Source organism: Hyaena hyaena, unplaced genomic scaffold (assembly GCF_003009895.1).
Source record: "Hyaena hyaena isolate Hyena2069 unplaced genomic scaffold, ASM300989v1 scaffold_1196, whole genome shotgun sequence".
Taxonomy (NCBI): Eukaryota; Metazoa; Chordata; class Mammalia; order Carnivora; family Hyaenidae; genus Hyaena; species Hyaena hyaena.
The window spans coordinates 213,327-240,625 of record NW_024081830.1 but is presented as its reverse complement, the minus strand read 5'-3'; the positions used below and the strand labels follow the sequence as shown (position 1 = coordinate 240,625).

At 44.7% G+C, this 27,299-nt stretch overlaps 1 protein-coding gene across 3 annotated transcripts in view; it reads left to right on the top strand.

Moving 5' to 3' along the window:
- Window positions 1–27,299, top strand: part of PBX1 (PBX homeobox 1) — a 293,334-nt gene that overhangs the window by 166,865 nt on the left and 99,170 nt on the right. The gene's annotated exons all lie outside the window — the stretch shown is intronic.

Sequence of the window (27,299 nt, the reverse complement as noted above, 5' to 3'; positions counted from 1 at the left end):
GGTGTCGCGAGCCTGCCTGTCTGTCTGCACACAGACGCTTGCCCGCAATAAAATCCTTTTCACCTAAAACTTGGACCAACCTTAGAAGTGCCAAGCATTTTTGTTGGTTTTGATTCACCCTTCCGAAGCCCTAGAAGAATCTTACTCCAACTGGAAGTGAGATTATCAGACGTCATTGGTTTATGGTTCCCAGGAGCAGGGTCCCGCTGAAAGCTTCTATCAGAAACTTCACCCTTGGGGCGCCTGGGTGGCTCAGTAGGTTGAACGTCTGACTTTGGTTTAGATCATGATCTCACAGTTTGTGAGTTCGAGCTCTGAGCACAGAGCCTGCTCGGAAGTTCTTTCTCTCTCTCTCTCCTTCTCTCTCTGCCCCTGCCCCACTCTCACGCACACACACTCTCTCTCCCCCTCTCAAAATAAATAAAACTTAAAAAAAGAAACTTTACTCTTTTGTGCAGATCTCAAGGATGTAAATCAAATCCAAAAATGTAGGCATTTTCTTGAGCTTCCAACTCCTTACATCGCTTCTCATGAGCGGGCTCTCTCACACACACAGATACACACACAGCAAAGGCAAATGACTTCCTCTAGACCACAGTGACGATGTTGTTTCAAATCTAGCGTCTTATATTTTTCTTGCTGAAACACTCTTCATTCCATTCCGAGCAACCGAGTGCAGGAAGAGGAGGCCATGTGCCTCATCCGGGGGTGGGGATGTTCCATGGGTTTCCGAGCTGCTCCGCCTTCCCTCTGTGCGACTTTCAGGAAACTGACATTTGTCTCTGTGGCCTTTCTAGGTGTAAGAGTCACAGGCCTTGCCTGTCACTCGTGGTGCTGCCATGACTTGCTGGGCATTTTGCCTGCATTCTGCATTCTGCCGACTTGGGATCCCTCCATTGTACGTGTAAGGATGCCTGCACTGGTCCTTCGTTTTAAAAGATAAATGTGAGGGTCCTGTAGCGGCAGAGGGATTTCGGGGTTGTGTTTTTCATTAGAAAATCCCTTCTGGTGTGTAAGCCTCCTAAGTCTGGCATCTTTTCCCAGCAGAGACTTGCAGAGAGCGAGGAGGCAAAATGGGGAACTGCAATTGTCCGTTCCTCTTTGTCAGGCCTCTGAGAGTTCTTGTTCTAGAGGGACTGGAAGCCGTGATACAGACTAATAACGCATAAACCCCCAAAGGTTTGGGTTGAATTGAGGCTCAGTTGACTTCACATCCTTGAGTCTTCAGAATGTTTATTTACTCCTCATACAGGAGCTTGCTCTGTCTGCCAGAAACTGCAGAGATTTTCTGAGATCCGAAGACAGACATTGAGGCCACATGTTAAACAAATACGTAAATAAGTTACGGTAATTCCAAGAGGAAGTCGTACCAGTGGGAAACCTCCCTAGGTATCCAGGGCCTCATATGCAACCTCAATTCTCTTTACTGTTTCTACATTTTTGAGAGAGAGATGGAACATGAGCTGGGGAGGGGCAGAGACAGAGAGGGAAACACAGAATCTGAAAGACGCTCCAGGCTCTGAGCTGTCGGCACAGAGCCAGATGCGGGGCTCGAACTCGGGAAGTGCGAGACCTTGACCTGAGCCAAAGTCTGACACTCAACCAATGGAGCCCCCAGGCGCCCCTCTTTATTATCTCTTGATCTACGTGCTTCCTCTAACTTGCCTTTGCTTGCATGACCTCAACTTCTGTAGCACCTCACTCCTTTCCCACAGGTAGGGTTTCAGCCACTGGTGGTTCGCCAAACTGGCTGATTCCCTGTATACGCATTCCAAAGTTCTGTCTTGCTTCTAGCGATCATGAAACCATCGTGTGTCTAACACGTTCAAACTAAGGCACAAATCAGAAACATCTGATGCCCAGCACATAACAAATACATTTTGGGGCAAAAATAACAGTCCTGTAATATGTCTGGCTTCCTATCTTCCAAGCACTTTTCCTACACAAGAAACTCCTGACTGTGAAACGATGATCCATCATTTTTTGATAAGGACGCCAAGACAGGGAATTTCAGTCTGTAGAGGGAGCCTTTCACAACCCTTGGTTTGGAAATGAAATTTAACCGCCTAAGAGCATCGGGAATGTCCTAGTCTTGTGCTCAGTTGAAAACTGTTGACTGCCCTGGGTGATTGGATGGTATCTTGCTGGAAAAGGGTTACGCTACACGGATTCGTGTATGGCCCTGTTAGCCTTAAATGTTAAATCTCTTTTTGGTGAGCTGAAAAATCATTTGAGACGACTGTGGAATGATCAGAGTTTGTGCACTTACTTGTGATCTCTGTTTTTACATACAAACATTTTGGTCAACTTGCCCAGCTACCTCTCCAGGCAATGAGATCTTTCTGAGTTGAAGAGGTTGATTACAGTTTGCAGAGGATGGGTTTTTTTGTTTTTTTTGTTTTTTGTTTGTTTGTTCACCCATGGCCTTAGTGTAGAGAGATGTGACATGGCGGAACCATGAGTCTGTTGTAGGTCACCTGAATAACTGGACAATGACCTTGCCTGCCCAGTTATTTTAACCATGCAAACAGTGATTAAGCTAGATTTCCATAGGATCAGTTTAATTAACCAGGTGGAATTCGGCCGCGAATATGGCTGGAACCATTGAATTAACAAAACACAAAAAAAAAACCAGAAAACAAACCCAACTGTGGTCACATCTGGGCTTATGAATAGATGCATGCTGAAGGCACATCCAGGAATTATATAAAATTGTGAGCGTGGCCACTCTTGAGCACTATCTTTGAAGTCTATTGGGTATGAAATGGAGGTCTATGGAGTATAAAAATGGTCTTTCAAAAGTCTTTTAGGAAGAGAAGTACTTCCTAAAACCCATAATGACAAAATAGTGCTTTCCCAGTAAAAGCAGCTCTACATGTCCCGCGGTGCCACGATTCTTCATGGTCATTTTGTGCTTGTGTCTTTATAGCACTCTTGGTGCTTGGCAGAGTCATGTCTGCGTTGGAAGGAACTGAGACACATCTAGGGTGGTGACATCATCAGCATCCTTTTGGGCGGACACAGAGTTGGGGTCCCGCTTCCTTCTTAGTGCTGACTTTCTCCAAGAGCCTCTCTTGTGCGTCCATGATGTAGGAAGAAGCCTTCCCCTTAGTTTTCTGGGTTCCCTCCAGCTACTTCTTGATCACTTCATTTTGGTCAGGTGCTCAGACAATGCAATATGTTCTGTTACGGTTTTGCTAAAGCCTAACACTAGGCTTAGGCTTTATTAAGTTACAGACGCCCGGGGATAAATATTCTGACCTTCTAGCAGCTCCTGAGTGAGTTACTGCACTCACCCTTGGCATGCACATAATGAATACGTAATGAAATTCAGTAATTAACTTATTTAATTTATGTGTTTGTTTAATGTGTGGCCTTAATTGTGTCTTACGATCTTAGGAAATCTCTGCAAGTGTCCGTTGGTTTTGATTGGAAGATTCTAGAAGTCAGGGACTATGCATGTGCAGTTTTATTTGCTATTCACTGCCTCATGTTAATAAAACTACATTTGGTTACAATTCAAAGTAATACAACTCACATATAGGGCATTTTAATAAAGTGCGCTTTTCGAGAACTAACATACTATAAAAAGTAAACAGGGCAAATGGCCTTCTTTTAGTGCCTCTGAGCAGAGGGGGTTAGTCCTTGGGTAGGGTATTCTGGCCTTGCCACATCCGCTCACATGGTTGCAATTGGTTTTGTTTTTCAAAAAAATTTTTAAACATTTATTTATTTATTTTGAGAGAGAGAGAGAGAGAGGAAATATGCCAAGCAGACTCTACACTGTCCGCACAGAGCCCCGAGTGGGGCTCGATCCCATGAATCTTGAGATCATGACCTGAACTGAAATCAAGAGTCGGATGCTCAACTGACTACGCCACCCAGGTGCCTCTTAGAATTGGTTTTTATTACTGAGATTTAGAGATTCAGTGTTACGTACACCTATAGCGTCAGGCTCTTGAGTTGGTGTGGAGCAAAAGCCAGCGGCCCCGTCCCGTGTACCAGATACGACTCAGGGCTGCTTTCCTTTGGTGTGTGAGGAGGGGGCCCCAGCCCCACGTGCTAGGGGGTCTCTGGCCTTTGTTGGCAGCTAGAATTTGGTTGCAGGACATGGTGGGCAAGTTTCTTTTTGTTCGAGCCCCAGAGGGTTTTGCACCCCCTTCCCCTGGATGCGGCAAGTGGGAGAAGGTGTCTGTCCCTCGCCCAGTGGGAGGCTCATGCCTCGTTGCTATTTCTAGTGGGATTTGGCGGCATTTGTGCCCTCCGTCCATCATCTGCTGAGCGTCTGAGAGGGGAAACCAACGAAGGAGAAGTAGAGACGGCTCAGTCCCACGCATGTGGGTGAGAATGGGTGTGGCTAATGAAGATGGGTGAACCCCGTCTGAGACTGCGGTTCTTGGAGATGCAAGCGAGGAGCCCGCAGGCTGCGTTCCCATTTCTTGGGCAAACTAATAATCTATGTGTTTTCCAAATGGGGCCAAACGCATAGACGTTGTTCATAATTCTCTGAAATTATTTATTATCATTATAACATTCCTCCACAGGCAGCAGATAGCCCATTATTCAGAATTATAACCTCTCCTGGATTTAGACATGGCCCGAATAATGAAATTGTGCAGGGGGGGAATACAGAAAATACAGGTATTCAAGTGAACTAGACCTACTTCACTCAGCAGAAGGAGGGGACCTCTCTCAGCTAAAGATTTGTTTATTTCTCCCCAGAATGCATGTGTTTTGCTCAAGACCTCTGGATTTTAACTTTGCACCTGTTGAGAGTCACTGAGTAATTTTTAACTGCAGGATGTATCTCTTTCCCCATAGTCTCCCCACCTACTGAGACATGGTTCGGCTTAAATGACCTGTTATTTTTCTTCACAGAGCCATGTCTCTGCATGGGTGAGGACTACAAAACCGTTCAGGAGCAATTTGATATGCCAAGTGGGTCAGCTCAGTATAACTTCGCAGAAACCACAAGATAATTTTAGGGTTACTGCTGGTAGGCATCTCAGCCCCATGTTAGGTGTTCATGGTCTTCTGTGCTCAGCCTTCAATGGCCACTTCCCTTCTTTGCACATTTGCTACGACATCTGAATAAAGGTGGGGAATGTGCATTTTCAAGGCAGCCTCTGGGAATATTTGGTAACTGACCTTAGAGGTTTACAAAAAGCAAACGTAAAATAGGTGATGGAATTCTTACATAGGAAATAAATTTTGGACAGTCTGCTTCCGATGCTTGCTTGGAGTACGTTTGCTGATGCAAAATGAATTTTCCCTAAATGATGTCCAACTATTAGATCGACTCACTGTACAACAGTCAAGGTCCTGCTGAAGACATTTAGCCATGTGCTTATATTTGTGTCTTCATTTTTTTCTTCCTCCTTTTCCTCAATGTATCATCAAAAAGCATTTAGAATTCACCTATGAAGGTAGCAATAGGTTGGGTCAGCTTTCTAGGGACTCATGAGTTAATATAAGTGCTTTCACTACAGATCTAGAGATTTCAAGGTATTGCATACATACGCATGCATGTGTTATATATGTCTTCCTGTGTGTGTGTGTGTGTGTGTGTGTGTGTGTGTATATATATATATATATATACATACTACTAGGCAGCATTTAAAGAGCAGTTACTATATGCTTAGGGCGATTCTCAGTGCTTTTTAGACAGTTAATTTTAAAGAAACAGAGGAAGTAGGTATAAATATTATCCGTCTTTCACAGTTAAGGGACCTAAGATCCATAGAAGTTAACTGACTTATCTAAGGTCACACACTTCATAAATGGCGTATTTAGTCAATGTAGGCGGGCAGTCTGGGTTGGGAGTCTGTACTACTTCCCATATAAGTATAAGAAACAAAGGGAAGATGGTAATAATAATAATAACAACAAAAGAAGTAACCATTCCCGGATATTCCCTATGCGCCAGGTACTGTGGTCAGCATTTCACGTTCATTGCCTCATTTAATCCCGTTGATAACTTGATGATGTAGCTACCATCAGTGCCTCCCCAGCTTGGAACATTTAGAAACAGACTTCGTTTTCTAACTTGCCTCCCGTGGCACATCAGGTAAGCAATAGATCTTGAATATTGTTGGGGTCCATCCTAGAGGGCTTCAGGACATCTAAAGCCACATCTAAGTCCCTGTGAGGGTAGCAGAGGCCAAGCGGGGACTGTAGGGGGTTAGAGATGGCAGGTCTTATTGGCTTGTTAAGCATAGAGTCTGTGAATCTATTTCTGATCGGTTTGTTTTGCTTCACTCCGTGAGCATAGCCCTGAGTATTAGTCCTGGCGTTGATGGCACTGGTGAAGAATGACAGGGTGAATGGATGGGTACAGAGCCACCCCTCTGCCACATTAGTCCTGTGCCTTGTTGGCCGTGGCCTGGCGATGCCCACAGGTCAGCATGTGGAGGTCCTGACCTCTCTAGTGCTACCTCAGCGCGTGGAAGTGTATATCCTGGGACCACCCTATTCATGGTGAGGATGGAGGAGCATCACTTTTTCGCCCTGGGTCTTCCAACCTAATTAGGTGTAAGATTTGGGGGAAGGAGGGGATTCTCTCCCCCCACCTCTTCCCCCCAGCCCTCTCCTAGCTCTCAGAAAAAGTTCAACCCCATCTCCCCATGAAACGTTTTGCTGGAGCAATGGCATCTGTGACCCTCTCTGTTCTCCTTCCTTTCGTGGCCACAACTGAAACGGGATCTGGACAGTTGAGGCCACAAGATTCATTATGCAGAACATGTACTGCTTTGCATAAGCCTGGTCCAGTCTCGAGCAGTGATAGGGCACAGAGTCAAATTAACTCAACTAGCACTGCCCCCTTGGTGTTAAAGAAGCAACTAGAATAACCTTTTGTGTCAGTAGTTTGCCCTATTTTCTCTCCTTTTAATGTTTGTCTCTCCCTGGATGGTGGGATTTTGAATGTACCCTTTTGTTGAAATGCACAAAAACGGGAACGCCTGGGTGGCTCCATTGGTTACATGTCTGCCTTGTGATTTCGGCTCAGGTCATGATCTCACGGTTTTGCGAGATCGAGCCCCACATCGGGCTCTGCACTGACGGTGTGGAGCCTGCTTGGGATTCTCTCTCTCTCTCTCTCTCTCTCTCTCTCCTCTCTCTCTCAAAATATATAAACTTAAAAAAATAAATGGGCAAAAATGTAATGCACGGAAGGGTGGTTCTCATCAGAATGAGGTCAGAAAAACGGAGGACACTAGAGTGTTTCTTGCCAATGCATCGTGTGTGTGTGTGTGTGTGTGTGTGTGTGTGTGAACGCACGCATGCATGCATGCACACACACATGTCTGTGTCTGTGACACATGGCAATAGGTCTTCTGAAGGCTGGACCCCCTCTCTGTAGGCTCTAAGAATGTCTTTACAAACGATGACCCATTTGACTTATTTTTCTAAGTGTCTTTTGCCTTTTTCCACTCATTGCGTTCCCTTCCCCCATCAGACATGTTAATGGCTCCTATCATCTTCCCTTTTCATCAGCCAAAAAAAAAAACCTCGCTTGGCTTCTCCTCTTGATTTCAGCCTGTCACTTGATGAGGTCCCTGCTATTTATATTTTTGTTTGTCAGGAGGGTGGGGGGAAACATATAAATAAAGCCCAGGCAAACCCAACCACCCTACTTGGATGTGAAGGGACTCCCTCGGCTCGCGGCGGCAAGGCTGCCTAACTGGTAGTTAAGCGGGGACCAAGAGGTCCGCACTGTGAATGCCATTGAAAGGGTTACTGGGAAATGCAAACAAAAACAACATGCAAATGAGGCTGCCAGCAACAGGTAGGCTTAATCAGATGCTGTCAGATGAATTCAGCATCTCCGCGATTGTCGCCTCTCTTTGCCTCCCATTCGGAAGCCCTCATCTGCTCCAGATGTGGTTTAATTTACTGCGACTTGGCTAATTACTGTAATTAAGGATTAATTACTGTTAATTACTTTCACATAAACTCAACGCCAGTCAAAGAGCGGAGCCTTATGAAGTCTGCCACCGAAGTGAGCACGGCTCGGCGGCCTGCGTGCGTTCTGCGGGGCCACGGATGGCGCCCGGGTCCCTGCTGCCACAGATCTCCCTGACCTTCCAGCCCCACCAGCGGGACGGGGAGGGCCAGAGGTGCGGGAAGGGTCAGCGCTCAGGCCCGCACAGGGCATCAACTACCAGGCCCTTCCCTGCACCCCGGGCGTCCAGGAGGCCAGGTCTGATGCTGGGGAGAGGGCCTGGGCGACCCGCAAAGAGATGCGCCAAGCACCAGCCTTCCCGGTGAACGTCGGAGCCGGCCTCGCCTTCTCTTTCTCTTATCGCACGGTTGGCTTTGTGAGCTCGGGAGGAAGCCAAGCTGCGTATTGGGGCTGGGGTGCAGGAAGCGTTCCCCGTAGGTAAGTTGGAGCAGAAAGAAAAGAGGGGGCTAGAAATCAGAAGCCGGTGATCCATTTTTGAGTCCCACCTGCCCTTCTTAAAACATGGGCTTGTTTTTGTCGCGGGGGACGGATCGAGGAACGGTTAAGCATGCTGCCTGTCCGAGGTCACACAGGTGCAAGGTTACTGGCACCCCAGATACCGGTTCCCGAACTTCTCCTGGGCTCTCAGCAATGCCGGTTCACGGTTTCACTCGTAGAGAAGCTAGTTGCCCTAGTGACAGTCCAACATGTTACGCTCCCTTCTTAGCCTTGAATGCAGCCTCCTCCTGGCCGAGGACATTGCTTTCTACTTCATGAAGAAAATTGAGCTCTTTAGTCTCAAAAATCCCTTAGTCTCCCCCAATATGGTCTTCAAACGTGTCCGTTCTCTACCTTCCTCTTCTGTTTCCTGAGACATTTCCTTTCTTTTCTAAGAAATGCTTATTTATTGTTTTTGAGAGAGAGAGAGAGAGAGAGAGAGAGAGGGAGACAGAGGATCTGAAGCAAGTCTTGTGCTGACAGTAGAGAGCCCAGTGCGGGGCTCGAACCCACAAACTGAGACGGAGACCTGAGTCGAAGTCGAACGCTTAACCGACTGAACCACCCAGGCGCCCCTCCCTTTCTTATATAAAGGTGACCCTTCGACCTGTGCCCCTTGTGCTGTGGCCTCTTCTCTCTTCTGTTCCTTGACTTTATCCAGGGTTCTGTTGTCTTCTATGTCTTCGTGGGCATTTTTAGGTCTTTTCTAACCTTTCTGTGGCTCTGTCTTTCCAGAGCTACACAGGCTTTCCCTTCCTTATATCATTCAAATGCTTAACGACAGAAATCTACCTCTCATCTTTCTTAGCCTACTTCCGTCTTCCTTTGCCTCCATCCTTGACTGAGAGTGTTCTAGATAAGATCACCAGAGCCCCACAGCTGTTTGAACGTGGGTGTAATTTTCAGTCCTTATCTTACTGGACTTCTTTCTTTGCTGGGTTTAAGACTTTGTTTTGTGACCTCTTCTCAGAAGCTGTACTCCCTTGGCCTTTATGATTCGGAATGATTTTGTTCCCCTTAATGGGCGTCTTTCCCCACCACACCATTAGATACTGGTATTTCTCTAGAGTTCCAACCTCAGATGGGCTCTAGATGGACATCATTCTATACACTAGGTGGATGATCCCATCAATCTTGGGATGTTTGTGTCTCACCCAGTAGACTAAGAACTCCCTGATGCCTGGTCGTGTGTCTCATTCACTATTGTGTCCCACAAGGGTGTAGTGCCACCATTAACACAATGGGCGTCTCCTCTTGTTGGACCGCGGAACCTTGGGTCATGTGCATCTTTGGGTACCCAACAGGGCAACTTTCAAGAGTCTTCCATGTTTCCAGTGCCACCTTTATCCTTACACAGGACTTACCCTGACACAGGTAGGTCTTTGTATCATCTAAGAGAACCCTAGGACTGGAATCGTTTCAAAGTTGGACTCAAAGAACATGTTTTCTGGTTGTGAAATTCCAAAAATCGCATTGTTGGTGCCGATAAAGAATCCTGGAATACCACATAGTATGTTTTTATCTGTGCACAACCATCTGTTTGTAAAAAATAGCCTGCTACTAACTAAAATTTAATTTACAAAAATTAAAGACTAAAAAGTAACCTGCTTGTACAGAAGTAAGGTCATCTTCAAATTGACGGAAGGGTACTGCTCAAACATAAAGGGAGCCTCAATTTGGGACTGAAGGAACACTGAAATGAATGTTTTTATCCATCTAAGTAGCCATTAGAATTTTTCAATAAATTAGAAACAAAAAATATTAAACAGCTTTATGCTGGAATTAACTATACGGGAGACTTTAACTTCTTTTTAAAAATTTTTTATGTTTTGTTTTATTTTTGAGAGCAAGAGAGACAGAGCACAAGTAGGGGAGGGGCAGAGAGAGGAAGGGAGACACAGAATCCGAAGCAGGCTCCAGGCTCTGAGCTGTCAGCACAGAGCCCGATGCTGGGTTCGAACTCACAGACTGCAAGATCATGACCCAAAGTGAAGTTGGATGCTTAACCGACGGAGCCACCCAGGCGCCCCTGAGATTTTAACTTCTATTAAATATTTTTAAATCTTAACTAAACCTGTTTAGGATAGAAACTTTTATTCAGTTAAAATGTGCTCTAACAAATATACCCTTTTTTGTGTTTGTTTCTTACTACGTCGCAGAAATATTCTACTCATTTTTCTCTAGTTGACTAATTTGCAAACAGATGATTGGACTTTACTGGGCACATGCGTGTACTTATGTACTGTATATTGCTGTATTGTGCGAGTGTCAACTATGTGTGTTTGTATATTTCAGTGTGTGTTTGCAGATTGTGACTTTGATGGACATTCAGATGTCCGTGATTTCAGTGGTCATGCACTTTATGTACAGCACTAAGACATCAGATACTAAAACCTATATTTTGAAGTTATCTGCTTTCTCCTGGAATTTTGTTGTAAGAAGTATCGTATTGTGGGTCCCAATTACTAGTAATGGCTTGTAGGAAGCATTTTTTGAATGTAATGGGCCCAAAGTCAACTTCAATGGACAACTCATTTGCACATTTAAAATATGGGAAATATAGGGGTGCCTGGTGACTCAGTCGTTTAAGCGTCCGACTTCGGCTCAGGTCATGATCTCACAGTTCGTGGGTTCGAGCTCTGTGTCCAGCTTTATGCTGACAGCTCGGAGCCTGGAGCCTGCTTCAGATTCTGTGTGTGTCTCTCTTTCTCTGCCCTTCCTCCGCTCGCGCTCTTTCCCTCTCTCAATCTCTCTCTCAAAAATAAAACAGTAAAAAAACTTTAAATACCGAAAATATAGAAACCGCAATGCTAATTAACTACTGCAGTTATTTCTTGTCTGAATAATCAATTTCATGATTTGAATTCCTCTTTTAATGTGATTTTGTTTGTTTTGCAAGCCAGTACCTTCAGATGATGTATTTGCCATGACCCGCCATGTACTGATTCTTGAACTTTAGGGATTAGATACTTTTTCCCCCATTACACGATATGACGCTCATATAAGGAGTTGACATAACAAACACTGTTCGGATGCCTGTTGTGTGTCGCACACGGGACTAGGCCCTGAGGATAACATGGTATTTATTACCCTATCTGTACTAATGACTTATAGTGTGACAAAATTAATAATGTACCATTACCGTGAGTAACAAAGTCTGACATATTGAACATTTTTCTCTCCCCTGGGAGAATTTACTTAGGTGCCTAGACAGCATGTAAAGGGCGAGAAAGAGAAAATTGTACCTGAGGGTACTGGGATCTGGAGAGAGAATATTCATGGGGCTGCCTTTGTGCCAATGAAGTCGATTGCTTTAGGAATATCTCTGAAGTCAGGAAACGTGGAATAAAGAGATAAGATCATGGCATTAGTTCCTGAGCTGGATAGCAAGAGCTATAGATATCAGGTGATAGGTGACACAGAGAACATTCTGAATGCTTCTATAATTCATTAATGCTCTTACCAAAGCATTCTTTTCCAGTTAGAATTTAATTTAAATGCTTAATATTTTTCATTATATGTATTATGCAATTATTTACATTATATTGCATAAGCTATACACACACACACACACACACACACACACACACACTATAGCTTAGCTCATGTCCGTTCCAACCACAACATAAATATATTCCATATTTGCAACACCACGATCATTTGAAAAAATAATAAATATTGCTTTTGTAAAATGAAGTATTTAGGTACACGTATTCATTCCACGCTTGGCGGCAGGAGGTATTGATTGCTCAGAGAGGCCAAAAATAAGCATGCATAGATACGCGTCATCTGAATATAATGAGATTAAATTCTGTACGTGATACAAACATAGACGCCGCGTGTTTCGGCTCTTCGGAAATCTGTCGGAAGTCTTAGAGATGTGCGCGCCTGGACGTGTGTGCGTATATCCGCGCCTCTGCGGTCGCGGGGAGGGATGTGCGGGCCTCACCGCGGGGGGAGCGGGGACAAAGCTGAAAATGGAAGCAATTGAGAGGGAAGGAAAAAGAAGAGTGATTAAGCGGGCATTGTTCTAGCACATCCCGGCTGCCTGCTATTGTGTTCCAGCCTTTGAAGAGGAAACTTAACTCTTGTAGCTTTCAGAACGAATGGCTTTAATAAGGGCTGAGCGGAGAGGTGGGGTGGCACCCCCTAAGGCCATTCCGTCAGAGCAGAGGACCACATGACCATTAACTCCGCAATCAGGACAAGTTTTCAGCATTCCGGGGTATCCTTCAATGGCAGAAAGAGCCATTCGGAGTCAAGAGAAGATGTATATCAGCAGTAATTGGATTCTGGCCAAGGCTCTTAGGGCTGTGTTATCAACGGCGAGGGGATGGGAGGCGCTGGGCTCAGTGGGCCGAGTGGGACCCGAGCCCAGTAACTAGCCCCCACCCCTGCCCCCGCCCTCGAGGCAGAGAGAGGGCGGCCACACAGAGCTGAGGGTGTGCCCAGGAGTCCGCGTGGCCTGTCTGTGGGTGTAAGTGACCTGCTCCTCCTTCCCCGACGGAGACCGGTTTCTGGGCGCCCCGCGGGATGGAGCTTGGGGTTCCCCGGAGGAGGCCATCCTGGGTGCGCTTGACTAGACAAAGCCACCTGAGGCCCGAAAGTGCCCCATCGTGCCTTCCCCTGAGGCCCCCTCCCTTCCCTTCCCCCTGACTACTTCATTACAATCTGCCTTCAGGCCCGAATTGCCCTGCTTAAGCCTCAAATCATTATAATTACCATTATTAGAAATAGCTGCGGGGGAGGCGTCGGAACACCAAGTGAAAACGTGTGAGTGTGTCCGCCCGGCCGGAACCACTCCTTTTGAGCTCAGGGGACCACGAGGCACGGGGGTTCCACCAAAGCCAGCTAATGCCACGGCTGTCAGCTCCACTCAGCCCACCTGTCAAGAGGGGGATGCGGTGGGGTTCATTTTTTTAATTGACACCTTCCTCTCTCATTCCACGCTCTCCCGTCTCAACCTAATTCTTCCTTTCATCTTCCCTCTTTGAGAAAAATCCATTCCTCTGCCACCCGAATAAAGAAAAGGGAAAGGGCCACATGAGGAACAATGACATATGCATTATCCTCCAGAAAATACATAGATTTTCACAAAGGCACAAGCCAGGAAGTGCGCCGAAAGTCAGAAAAATAATTGTCAACCTAATATGAGGCCGACGATGGACAGAGGGAGGGGGGAGAGAGAAAATGCCAGCAAAGCCGAACGGGAAGAAGAAGAGCGGGATCTGCTGCACCATCGGAGGAAGAAAGAAGCGGAGGAGAGAGGTTGAAATGACTGTTTCTCAGGGTCTGATTTCCTTCTAGTCCCTCTTGAAGGGAAGCCCAGAGCTTCACGTGAGGGATGGTGGGTGGGAATGGGGTGGGGACCGGAAAGGAGATACCCTGTGAAAGCCTTGTGAGTTTTCAGCCGTAAGAAGTACTTGCTGTAGAGATTCAGGACGATTAGGAGGTGACATGGGTTGTCATGCTGTTGACCTCGATCCAAGGAGACAAGGAAAAGAAGTGTGTGTCCAAGTGGCCTCTACCCAACGGCCACACCCCAGGTTCACCCTTGACTTTGGGCAGCCCTGAGAAGTGTGCCCACTGTGTTTTCTTGGCACTTGATGGCAGAGCCCCCCCCCCCCCCCCCCCCCCCCCCCCCCCCCCCCCCCCCCCCGGGAAAGTCCTTCCATGAACTTTGGTTTGTTAAGTTCTCAGGTCCCTGAATGATCATGTACTTGAAGTGAGATTAACTTGTGTGATGTTAGTGATATTTAAAGGTGGGGTGTATCAGTCGCCTAAATCAAGAAATAAAGTGGGATGAGATTAGGGAAATATGTCAGAGTCTTTATTTCAATATTGAAGTATGAATATTGTTTCTTTTCAGTTTTTATGGTTATCGACTTGAGGTATAATTTATTTTTTAGCTTATATTTGTTTAAAGTTTATTTAGTAATTTATTTTGAGAGGGAGACAGCCTTCATGAGTGGAGGTGGGGCAGAGAGAGAGAAAGAGAGGGAGACAGAGACAGACAGGCTGGCAGAGAAAATATCCCAAGCAGGCTCCTCACTGTCAGTGCAGAGCTTGATGCAGGGCTCGATCCCACAACCTCAAGATCTTGACTGAGCCAAAATCAAGAGCCAGGTGCTTAACCGACTGAGCCACCCAGGCGCCCCGAGGTATAAGTTATACAAGTAAATACACTTGTTTTAAATGTACAGTTTGATGACCCTTGACAAATCTGTATATCTCTCCGAGTCGCCACCTCCATGGAGAGAAAGAACTTTTCCATCACCTCGAAAAGTTGTCTTAAGCCCCTTTACAGCTACGTACCCCCCACCACATTCCCGCCCCCGGGCAGTCTGCTTTCTGTCACTATGGTGTAGTTTCTCTCTTCTGGAACTTCCCATAAATGAAATTGTACAGAAAGTAGCCGCCTGTGTCAGACTCCTTATATATAAAAATCTCAAAAGTAGTTTTTCGAGATGCAGCCACGTTGGCACTTGGCTCTGTGATGTGTTCCTTTTGTTGCCAAGTATGATTCATTGTGGGAAAAGACCACAATTTGTTTATCCGTTCCTCCACTGATGGACACTTGGATCATTTCCAGTGTGAGAAATGTGTTCTTATGAATAAAGCTACTGTGAACACTTGGGCGCAGACCTTTGTGTGACACATATTTTCACTTCTCTTAGGTAAACACCTAGGACTTGTACTCCTGATCACGTAGTAACTTACATGTCGTTTTATAAGAACTATCGCACTGTTTTCTAAAGTCGTTATTCTTCTAGCTCTTCTTGAGCGAGACCGTACCATCCACCAAGGAAAAGTTAGATGAGATCTTACTTACAGTGATAGAAATCGGCCAACGGATACAGACTTCTGCTGTTCTACAAAGTTGTCTCCATGCTCTGATAAACGGCTCAAATTATTCCATTTTTAAAATTAAAAATAGCTCACTTAATTCTCATTCCTTCCGCTCTCGTTTATGTAAATGACGCTGTAGTGCTGTCCCATTTGGTCAGTATTTTTGTAACTATCCAGTTTCTAGCTGGTGTGATGGTTGGTCTGTTTGGTGATTCTTTCTCCTTTTCCCCATCACCATGCTGCTTACTTGTGTCTTGCACACCCTAGGTGCCCAATAAATAATCCAGTAGGTGAAACTGGTCCCCGGAAGCTGTAGTTCAGAAACTCGCTGTCGTCGAAGGTAAAGTATCTTGCATCATGTGCGTTGCGCTGGTGTAAATCGATCACAGACCTCCGTTCGCACGCACACTCCGTCCCCGCGGTGTTTGCTGTGAAGGCTTCTCACCCACTCATGTGCCTGCAATGGGCTCCGCATTCAGCTCCCTGCCTTTCTGAGTAAATGCTCCTACAATAAAGCTCAAGAAATACTTGGTTGCAGGTTTTATTTTTCCACCCCGGCTGCCGATGTGTTACCTAGCAGGCTGTATTCTCCACGGTGGCGCTTGGTTCTCCCTCGCAGCTTGTGGGAAGGGAAATTATTCCAAGATTCAATGAATACCTGCTCTATTGAGCGGCGTCCCTAACCACCCAAACCGGTCCTTTGTTAGTGGTTATTGAGAGGATTGTCACAGCCATTGACCTGCTTGGTTTCGCTTCAAAAGAAATGAGCGTTTTTCTTCCCCTTTCATTTCTAAAAGCAGATATGGCCATTTGCTTAAATTGCTGTCTTTAAAAGTTTAGACGATTATACTTTTTTCCCCCTCTTGCCTTTTTTTCTTCCTTTTCAGTTAAGCTGCACAGCGCCGTCTCTCTTTTTCTGGGATTGGACACAGTTCCTGCTGGAGCAGTTATGAAGTAACTCTGTGTGTGTGTGTGTGTGTGTGTGTGTGTGTGTGTGTGTGTGTTTCCTTACACATTGGCATTTACCTGAGGCCTCAGAGACAAAGTAGATTAGATTGAAATATTTGAGTAACATTTTATATTTTAGGTAGAGGGTCCATTTCCTTTAGGCATCAATACCAGAGGTCTGTAGCTTTAAAAAAAATGTAAATGCACCTCATGGAAGAGTTTCCATTTCTTTGCGGAGAAAGATAAGGTAGCCGTTGACCTCAGTGACTTCAGAGTAAGCAAGGTGGGTTACGTTTTACAGATTTTTATATCTCAAGAAGAGACAGTTTGATCCACATACGAGGAGAGGAAATAACACATTTCAAGTGAACGACTCCCTGGGGACGGAGACCCAGGGGAAGAGTGGATGGATGAAGTCCTGTGCTGGTTGGCAGAGGCCAGGAACACCTCCTGGTCACTGACCCAGTACCAAAGGTTCGTGTCCCATGGGTCATAGTTTTCTTTCCTGTGATCCATGGCCGTGGCGACAAAACATACTGAGCCCTTCCTCCACACCGTATGTTTTATATGTGCTGAGCCGTATGACGAAGAAAACACATTTTAACCTATCGTATAGAAAGGATAAAAAATGTGAGAAGACTCCGTTCTGACTTCGGAGAACTCATAGGCTGGTGGCCATGCACTTGACGTCCGTATTGCAAATAGGTGACTGTGTCGGAGAGAAGGCCAGTGGATGGAAGAAATGAATCTGCGACTCATTCGAGGAGGGCCCGCACAGCACAGACCCCACTGATGAGGGTTCATGTAACACAGAATTAGTATATTTACCGAGTACCTGATATATACCAATGATTTGTCTGAGGTGCTTAGGATTCAAATATGAATTCATTAATTTGCAAAATAGTAAATATGTATCTGTTTTGTGCCAGGCATGCGTAAGACGTTATCTTTGCTCTCAAAGAACCCATAGTTTATGTAAGACAGATATTTAATCAGCTGTTTTCAGTACATACTGATAAGTGCTTTCTAAGATAAATGTTTGCAGAATTCTGTGGGAAGACAGAAAAGGGAAAATTAACTCTACCTGTAGATATTGGTATTTGATCAGTGTTACTGGATATAGGATAAAGATTTCAAAACCGTCAGACTGGGAACATTATTCAGTATCGTAAGTGAACTATAAAAATTTAACAAGAGGCAATCTAACGAGCTGGTAATGTACGTCTGTGTGAGTATTGGTGCTAGCGTTAGGAAAGTGCTAATTCTTCCCCTTCTTCTTTGCTACTATGCGGTATGAATAGTTTTACTGATCCCAGAGCAGGGATAAACTGAGAGAAATATTTTCTAAGACTTAAGCAGAAAAGTTGGCCGAGTAGCCCTTGTGACTATTTAAGGCTCGTGGAGTGAGGGCAGCATCTGTGGGTCGTAAGGGACATATCTCTGGATTCACTGGGCCAGGATGACGTTTGGGTAAAATTCTTCTTAGTGATCCAGAATTCATATGACTTAGAAGCATGCTTTTTCTGCTGCAAAGAATGCTGGACAGATTTCCAAGGTTATAAATTGCAATTCCTGTTAACAACTGGCCAGGAAGGGTGCTATAAGTAAAATGTATTTCAGATTCAGGGGTGAAAGAATGATGGTATAGTGGATCAGTCTTTCGTTCCTGTCACTGAAATGTAATGCCTGTACAAGGAAGTAACGGCAGAAATGGCCATGAGTGCCTGTTGGTTGCACTGGTAGGGTGTTAGCCAACCTTGTTTTTTTCTTTTTCACTATACCGCTCTCATAAATGGTGAGAGCATTTTAATAAGTCCCCTGGCCATTGCCATCGTTATGATCTGTAGATGAAGACAACTGTGTGAGGCTGGCATCCTAGGAGGCTGTAATCATATGTGTGTGTGTGTGTGTGTGTGTGTGTACATGTACGTATGTGTGCTTGATTTATGAACCACCAAAGCCACAATGAAGTACAAGAGTGAAAATCACCTACACGAACAGCAAAGAAATGTCACCATCAGTGCCAAGAGGGACTTGTAAACCTGGAGCTAACAGCCGATGGTTTAATTTTTCTAAAATAGAAATTTCTTTAACCTTTCTAGGCGAAACCATATCCCATCTGGAAAAAAAATGCAAATTTATGGGCGAGAAGAAAAGCTGAGAGTTGTAGTTTTCATCTAAGAGCCAAATAAAAAAATACCCATCTTTGAAAGACAGTCTTCTAGGGAGTCTTGAAAAGTATTTTTTCTACTTGCAGTGCAATCATTTCTAGAGAAACTCTAGAATAGGGAAATGTACAGATATTTGTCGTTTTATACTAGGCGGAGGGAGAAAAGTCTTCAAAGCCTTCAACTACGGAATGTCTGTGTTACTATGGACCAGAGGACCTGTCTTGTATTCAACACTGAGGATGACAAAACTGGATTTCTAGTATAGTAGGACACTTGTGGCAAACAGGGAACAAATAAGTGAATAAATGAAGAATGAATGAATGACACCCTGAAGCCAATATTTCTGCATTAGAACTCAGGTATCTACTTGAAAAACCTGCTCTATGGAAATAGTCCATTTTTAACTAACCTTGTTAACCTCTGACTTTTATTTTATTATTAGTTTTTAAATTTTTTTGAGAGAGAGAGAGAGCACAGGGGAGGGTCAGAGAGAGAGGGAGACACAGAATCCGAAGCAGGCTCCAGGCTCCAAGTTGTCAGCACAGAGCCGGACGCAGGGCTCAAAGTCACAAACCACGAGATCGTGACCTGAGCCAAAGTCAGACGCTTAACGGACTGTGCCACCCGGGCACTCTGACCTCTGACTTTTAAAACAAGGAAATCAGAGAGCTGCAGCTTGCAGCCGGGCTCAAACAAAGACCACATGGAGATCATTTAACCAAATTTGGGCATTTATTTAGAAATCTACAGAAAGGGGGTTTCCAGTCCTAGCCAGCTTGCTGCTTGAAAATGCTAGAGGCATGGCTTCTGAAAGTGACTCTAGAGCAATTGACGGTGATTAATGTGAAATGGTAATGAATGACTTCATCATAGAGCAGAGATGCCACGATTTTGCATACTACTTACTGGACAGAAGGAGTGGCACCAAGCTTTGACTCCAATAATAAGATCGACTTTCCTGCTACGGGGTCAGTTCCTGGCAAACAGTAGTGTAAAGCCCTTGGAGAGAAGATTCGTCAGGGGCCAAGACTCATGACCGAGCAAAGCCAGAGAAACGAGCTAGCCCGAAGGGGGTGCTCCTGGCGATATTGTAGCTGTTGCATTCCTTCCAGGCAAACACCCAATCAATGGCAACATAATTAGATGACCATGATAATAGGAATATTTATTGCCATGATAACAAATTTGATAACGGTTCTATTGATCTGTTTTGTTCATTTCCTTCCTCCAGTGTAAAGTCGGTCTTGGTTGTCTCTGACATGCTGAACTGTTCCATTTTCCTTTCCTTCTTTCTCTCTCGGTGTCTCTCTCTCTCGTTTTGAGTAAGGTATCCTCAGGACTCAAGGATCCAACACTCCTAGCCCTCGCTATCCACTATTTTGATCTTCTTACTCAAAAACTTACTTTCCTATGCTGCTGTTGGAAAGGATATCTGCCCAACCTGCACTTTTGCATAGCCATATATGCTAGACCCCTCAGGGTTTACTAGGTAGTATCTGTGAGACCACGCATCATCTTTCATGTACGTTTCTGAAATTGAGTCCAAGGAAATCTAGGATTCTCTTAGACAGTTTACTAAACCTGTATCGCTTAGCATTAGATCCATCTGGCAGGAACATTAAAAATAATGGTGGCTTAAACAATATCTTGTGGACTAGAATTCCAAAAGTTTGTCATCCAAGGCTCAAGGGCCTTATAAAGCTATCATTCTGCACTTAACTTCCATCCCCAAGATCGCCTCATAATTTAGCATTGCTGCTGAATTTTCAGACATCACATCAATGTTCCAGGCAATAAGGAAGGCTGGGGAAGGTTAGAAAGGTCATACTTCTTATCTGAATTACTGCTTTAAGGAGCCTTTTTCAGGGCTCCTTGAATATATATACTTTTGCATACATATTATCCAGAACTTAATTCCAAGACCATTGCTAGCTTCAAGGAAGCCTGAGAATGTGATCATTTACCTGGACATATTTTCTAAATACACTGCACTTCTCCTTCTAAGGAGGAAAGGTAGAATGGATATTGGCTCGTCAACTGCAAGTCTGATGGGGCCGTCTGGACTTGGGGCATTACCATCTCACATTTGTCCCGTACACCAGAAGATCACACCGAGAGATAAGGTCACAGAAGAGGAGAGAACAGTAGCAGAATTCAGAAATAGCAAAAGACACTGGCAGATGACACCCATGTTCAACACCAAGTTGAAATCAGAAATTCCAAGTAATGTGTCTGACTCAATGGTAGATTATGTTTCCTAGGCTCATTTCTAGCCTAATCTTGTAACTTCTGGAGATTCCCTCTTCGCTATTCTGTAGCTCCTTACTGCTTCCTCTTTGGATTGGGATAGCACAAATCATCTACACTTAGTACTAAAGATCTTCCAACCACAACCTCTAATGTGTCAAATGAGCAAATAGTGACTGAACACAGCTCTCTTATGAGAAGTGACTATAACACTCATGGCCGTTCTGATAGACTTATACAGCCTCCATACCCAGTGTCTTTAGATCCATTGCCTTCTTGCATCTTTGCAACAACCCTGTAGGGCAGGAGTAGTATCTCATCTGTGGGAGAACATTCTGATCCGTCTCTTGGTTTTGTCTCTCCGGTGGCTAGACCAGTGCCTGGTATATGACTGTTGCCCAATAAATAATTTCTCCCCCTTCTTCTGTAGTCATGCTCAGGGGTGAAAGGGTTAATAAACAGAGGTTGTAGACATGGTCTCTCTACTCTTAGATAGCTGTTGAGCAGGACGGGGGTGATCTATAGGTAATCTGTGGAAAGTTTATTCATCGGCACAGATGGAGATTTTACGTGGGTCCCAAATCTTAGTTGAGCTATTTGATCTAATGTTGTATCTTCAAAAGATAGGGTGTATGGGGACTCGGGGGAAGTATGGGGGGGAAGGGAGGGGTGGCCTCTTGGTTGATTACCGGTTGCTTGCAAGATTCTCCTCCATGTAATATACCAAGCTTGTGAGGTAATATTTTTATTCTCCACACCAAACTTAGATGGTAATATTTTATTATCTGCATCAGACTTACAGGTTAATACTTCTATTCTCATTTTAAAGATGGAGAAACTGAGTCGGAGAGATGAAGAAAGTGGCTCAAGGTCGCGTATCTAGTAAATGGCAAAGCTGATATTAAAATCCATATTTTTGTTTCCACGGTGCCACATTGCCTCTCCAAGGAAAAATACCAAAGCAGGAAACTTACACTTTACAGTGAAAAATAGAAGGAAAGCACGGGCCACAGACTGAGCAATGGCCTGGAAATTAGAATTACTGAATTCTGTCTTTCCCTGACGCTGCCCTGGGACCTTCCTTTATCATCACATGCTGCCTGCCTGAAAGGGCTTTATGAAGGATCGAGCCTTTATTATACAAATGCTACTTCATCTTAATAAAAACAGTTATATCAACACCTACACTTCTGCCCTTAGCAAATTGGGCTAATAATATTGTTTCTTGGCCAAAGCGCTGTAATAATTAATGTGTTGGGAAGCACACAGAGAACTACAGATGAGGTGCCTCGCTGCTTATCAACACAGTCAGTTTAAGTGGTTTTGAATCTTCTAGTTGAGTTGCATCCTCTAAGTGCAAAGCACCCAAAGAAAGTAAGAGTAACAACATCAATTCAGTAGTCGTTAGTAGCAAACTTAGTCAACCAGCTATAGGTGAGGGCAAAGGTTCTAAGCATTTTCTGCCAGTTCACTCCTTCTGTGAGGGGTCTAATCAAGACATGAGCAGAGTGAGAGACCATCTGAGGTCTGACCTCTCCAAGAGCCCCCAGATGTACATATGTGACCAAGTGCCATGACTATCGATATCATATCCCCGAGTTCTGTTCTCCTCCGGATACTTTTACTGTCCAGTCCAACCCGAGTGGACATTACTGGGCCATGTGCTTCTGAAGGGGCCTCCCAGTTGACCTCCATGATACATCCTCAGTCTCAGAGTTGAAACCATGTCTCACGGATCTATTGTGCCACATGGCCCTTAGCAGTGCCCGGGACAGGACAGCATCCAATTATTTTATAACAACACCATATGGGGCTTCTGACTCTTGATTTGGGCTCAGGTCATGATCCCAGTGTCATGGATCGAACCCCATGTCAGGCTCACTCTCTCTCACTCTCTCTCTCTCTGGGGCATCTTGGTGGCTCAGTCATTTAAGCATCTGACTCTTGATTTGGGCTCAGCTCATGATCTCATGGTTCATGAGCTTGAGCCCTGTGTCAGTCTCTGCATCGACAGCACAGAAGCCTGCTTGAGATCCTCCCCCCCGCCCCCCCTGCCCCGGGCATCCTCTCTCTGTCTACCTCAAAATAAATAAACTTAAAAGAAAAAAGATTCTCTCTCTCTCCCTCTCTGCCCCCATCTCTCTCTATAAAATTAAAAAAAATAATAAAATAAAAAGAACAGTATAACATGTGTATTTTATGTGGCCATCCTAAGTACTTGGAAGTAAAGTATTGACTCTCATTTTCCTATGGCCAAAGAAAAGCTAAGGAAGCCAGCTTTTAGGTGTCAAAAGTATTCAGAATTATTTTTCCTGTGCTTGGCATCTTGGTGCAAAAGGTTCTAAATGGATAGTAAAAGAATAGGGAGCATTGTGCTCACATGTCTTAGTCACTAGCATGGGATTTGTAGGTAAAAGTGCTAACAAGTGGTCAAACTCTTAAGTATCACTTGAGAAAGTTATGGTGAACGGTTGTCTTTTTTTTCTGTGTGTTTCCTGTCTAGATTTCCTATCAGCCTTCCTTTTAGCAACAACAGGGTTGTTGTTTTTTTAATTTTTTAATGTTTATTTATTTTTGAGGAGGGAAGGGCAGAGAGAGAGGGAGACACAGAATCCGAAGACAGTCTCCAGAGTCCAAGCTGTCAGCACAGAGCCGGACACGGGGCTCGAACCCACGAACTGGGAGATCAAGACCTGAGCTGAAGTCGGACGCTAAACCGACTGAGCCACCCAGGCGCCCTTAAAACAACAGTTTTATATTGCTTTTATATGAATTATCTCCCAACGTTTCTGCACAGGATTCCATTGGGTCCTCATGGTTGCATGTGGGGGAATGGGGTGGGGCTGAGGTGATGTGGGGACAGGATCTCCCTTCTCTCCTGGAGTGGAGCCGCCTTGGTCTAGGTTATATATCGTGCTTTCAGATAATTCTAAAGGAAAGAGTTCACGTTTCACAAAACGTGAAAATCACCGCATTGACTCATTTTATTATCGCCTCGAGTCCTTGAGGGGTATTGTTCCCTTGGTGCAGAAGAGGAGCTGGGGCTTAAGCCGACTGAGTTTCCAGGGATGACTTAACTCAAAAGCGACTTGAGTGGCTAGCTCGAATTCTGATCTTCTGCCTCTAAATTTTATTTTACCCTTGAATTCCTTTTTCCAGATTTAAATACTTGTGAACTTGAGAATGATCTTTTTCCTTTCTAGCAGATCCAGACTGTAGAGAGTACTGTGTGTGTTACTCTCCTACTTATGCTAATATGGCATCCATATGTGTGTGTGTGTTTCATGTATATATTTGAAGGTATGAGAAAAGATCACAAAAGCTAGAGCAAAGACAAGCTTGGTCATGTTTATACTCTTGGCCTGTTACGGATGTAAGAGGGCAATGCATTTTGGCGTACTTTGTGTTCTGCTCGCTCAGTCTTAGCTTAGAACAGCCCTCGACTCTGTGTAACCGTAAGCAAGTAACTGCACCTCTCAGAATCTTGAACGACCGTGGGCACCCTAGAAATGAAAGCGTTGGCCATCTTGCACGTGAAGAAGAGGCCAAGCAGGATTCTGTTTGCCGCGTCTTCCTGGGCTAAGGAATAGAGCAGTTGTGAGATGATTCACGATCCTTTGAGTGGAGGCCCTTGCTGGCCCTTGGTGATGCTCCTGTATCCTAGAACTTGCTCTGAGTTCCAGTGAGACCAAGGAGGACAGCAGGCTGCATATTTGTGGAGGAATTGTGTTCCATGGTGGAGGGTGGGGGGAGGTCAGACAGCTTTAGAACTTTGTTTAGATTTGAGGTTGACAGCTCCAAGATAAGGTTTACATATCAGAGCAGAAGTATTTCTTACTCCATCTCCTAACGTATACACTGATCGTAAGTATTAACGTAATAGATGCCAAACAGCCCGTGAAGAAAGGTCTATCCACCGCTTTCACTTCAAAATGAAGTTTGGCCAATGTAAGAAATAGTAAGGACACCATTCATTCCTTTTTTCACCTTGAGTTTGACAGGAAAAGTAAAGGTATCGCAAATTATACAAACAGACCGGCAGGATGTGAGATGCAAAGTGTTAAACGCTAAGAGCCTCAGATTCTTTATTCAAAACAGAAGATACAAAAAGACTCTATCACACCATAAATAGTAATGGTGTGATCCAACGTGTGTGTGTAGGTGAGTGTGCGTCTCCGGGGATGGCGGGGAGAGGGCAGTTCACGGGGGTTCACCTGACTTCCACCGCTTTGTGGTTCCTGCTTGCTGGCTTCTAGAAGCAGCCATGTGTATCAGAGGACAGGCCAAGAGATAATTAAGTGGAAATAAGAACTCTGCGTCCGGCCTCTTCAGAAAGAGGCAGCACATTCGCCTAATCAATTCTGATTCCTGCTGGCTTTGTCGCCTAAGGTCAGCTTAATAGTCATTAGAAGAGGTCATGGCGGGCTCCGCGACCTCGATCATCGAAGGTTAAATAATACGTCATTAAAAGGGTCAGTCAGAAAAGAACAGATGTTTTCCCTGTGATTCACTTACTTTGCAGAAGCCTCTGGCTTCTTGGGATTTTTCTATCACAAATTTCGAATCTCAAGGCAGAAATGTTCACACGTCGCAGTTTGGCTGAATTCAGAGGAGGCTCTCCTGGAGCTGATGAAAAGCGGAGGCTGCGGTCATGGGGGAGCAAACGGCAGTGACATTTGTCCTTCATTCTGGAGGAGGAGAAAGGTCACAACACTGCATCAGATCTTGTATGAGGAATTGAAAATACCACCCCAATCTGATGGGAGCACCTCAGGTTGGAGGGGGGATGTGGTAGTAGAGAAGCCAGGACATCTTTCTCTGGTTCAAGTGGGATCAGAATCAAGAGGAGGAAGCCAGAAAGAAGCCATGGGCAACTCTAATAATAGGTTTGATTTTAGCCTAACCTGGACATTGCTGGGTAGGTCTTACTGCGTCCGGGAAAACTTTTTTCAGCCACCCAAACTAGGGAAAATCAAAGTAGCCAAAGCCGTAAGAGGTCCTTCCTCCTCTTTGTGATTATCCAGATGATATTAAAGCAGCACAGAGAATTGGGAAAACGAAAGAAAAAATACTGACAATCCTATCCTCCCAGATACAGCAGCACGTTGCATTTTTTAGTAGCTTCCCTGTTTTTATCCATTTGTAGACTAGTAGATGGATAGAGAGATGGATAGAGATGTAGGTTAGATCACTAGAATTGGATCATACACCAGTATCTTGCGTATGATTAAACTAACACAACAGTATAGAACTTTTCCATGTTGCTATATTATTTTCAAATGATGATTTTTAACAACCACTTAATATTCCTTAGTTAGAGTTTTAAGGGTAATTGCCCTAAGAAATAGGTGAAAGTAGTGATGGATAGCATTTATTATTACTAGTCCCTGGGTAGACACAGGGAGATGAAGATCTATTTTTGTTTTTCCTTCATTTCTGCCAAATGCTGCTCGTCAGCCAAAGAGAAACACGCTGAAAGTATAGATTCAGGTATTTGGTTTGAGTTCCTGGAGATTTTGGTAGATTTGATTGTTCACATGAACTTGCTTTCGTTAAATAAGTGAGGCCTGGACCGTTTGCCCACACCAGAAGCTTTCTACAAGGACAGTAGCTAAGGGATGGTGGGCCAGATGGGTGAGTGGATGGGAGGAGGGAAGCAGTCTATCAGTTTTCAAAGCCCAAGTGCGTGGTTTAGGAGAAACACAGACCAAGCAGGCCAGTACAGGCGGTCTGCCTTGTATGGTGGTTTCCATCAGCTGACAGACCAAGAGTCAGTATGTAGGAACGATGATTTGAGTGAATACGGCCACACCCAAGCCTTTTTTGCTTTTACATAAAATGTTAGGACTTAAGCAAAAACATTATTGCTTAGAGGCCGATGTATATTCCTTTTACGGAATGCAATTCCAGGGCACCTGGGTGGCTCAGTTGGTTAAGCATTCGATTCGTGATTTTGGCTCAGGTCATGATCTCAGGGTTTGTGGGATCGAGCCCCGTGTCGGGCTCTGCACCTGCAGTGCGGAGTCTGCTTAGGATTCTCTGCCTCCCTCTCTCTGTTCCTCCTCAGCTCGCACCTACTGACGGTCTCTCTCAAATAAATAAACATTTAAAATACTAAAAGAAAATGCAGTTTTATCTCTTTTTAAAAAAATACTTCAAATGTAGTAAACATTGAGCTAAAGCCAGTAGAGTATTTGTTTGCTAAAGTTGCATTTAAAAGATTTCCTGGGGTGCCTGAGTGCCTCAGGGGGTTAAAGGCGGGACTTGTGATTTTGGTTCAGGTCCTGGTTCATTTCATGGTTACAAGCCCCGCATCAGACTGTACCGACAGCACAGAGCCTGCTTGGGATTCATTCTCTTTCCCTCTCTGTCTCTCTCTCTCTCTGTCTCTCTCTATTTCTCTCTCCACCCCACCCCCCACATTGCTTGTGCACATGTGCGCTCTCTCTCTCTCTTGAAAGAATAAAACATTTAAAAATAAATAAATAAATGGAACTTTCAAATTGAGGCTGGGTGGCTATGCGTGTGCATGTGCGTGTGTGCGTGTGTGTGTGTATTCACAGAGTACTCATTGTCGTGTGGTGGCCTTTCTTACTAAAAAGCGTGTGTGTGTCTTTGTGTATGTATGAAATATCTGAGAATAC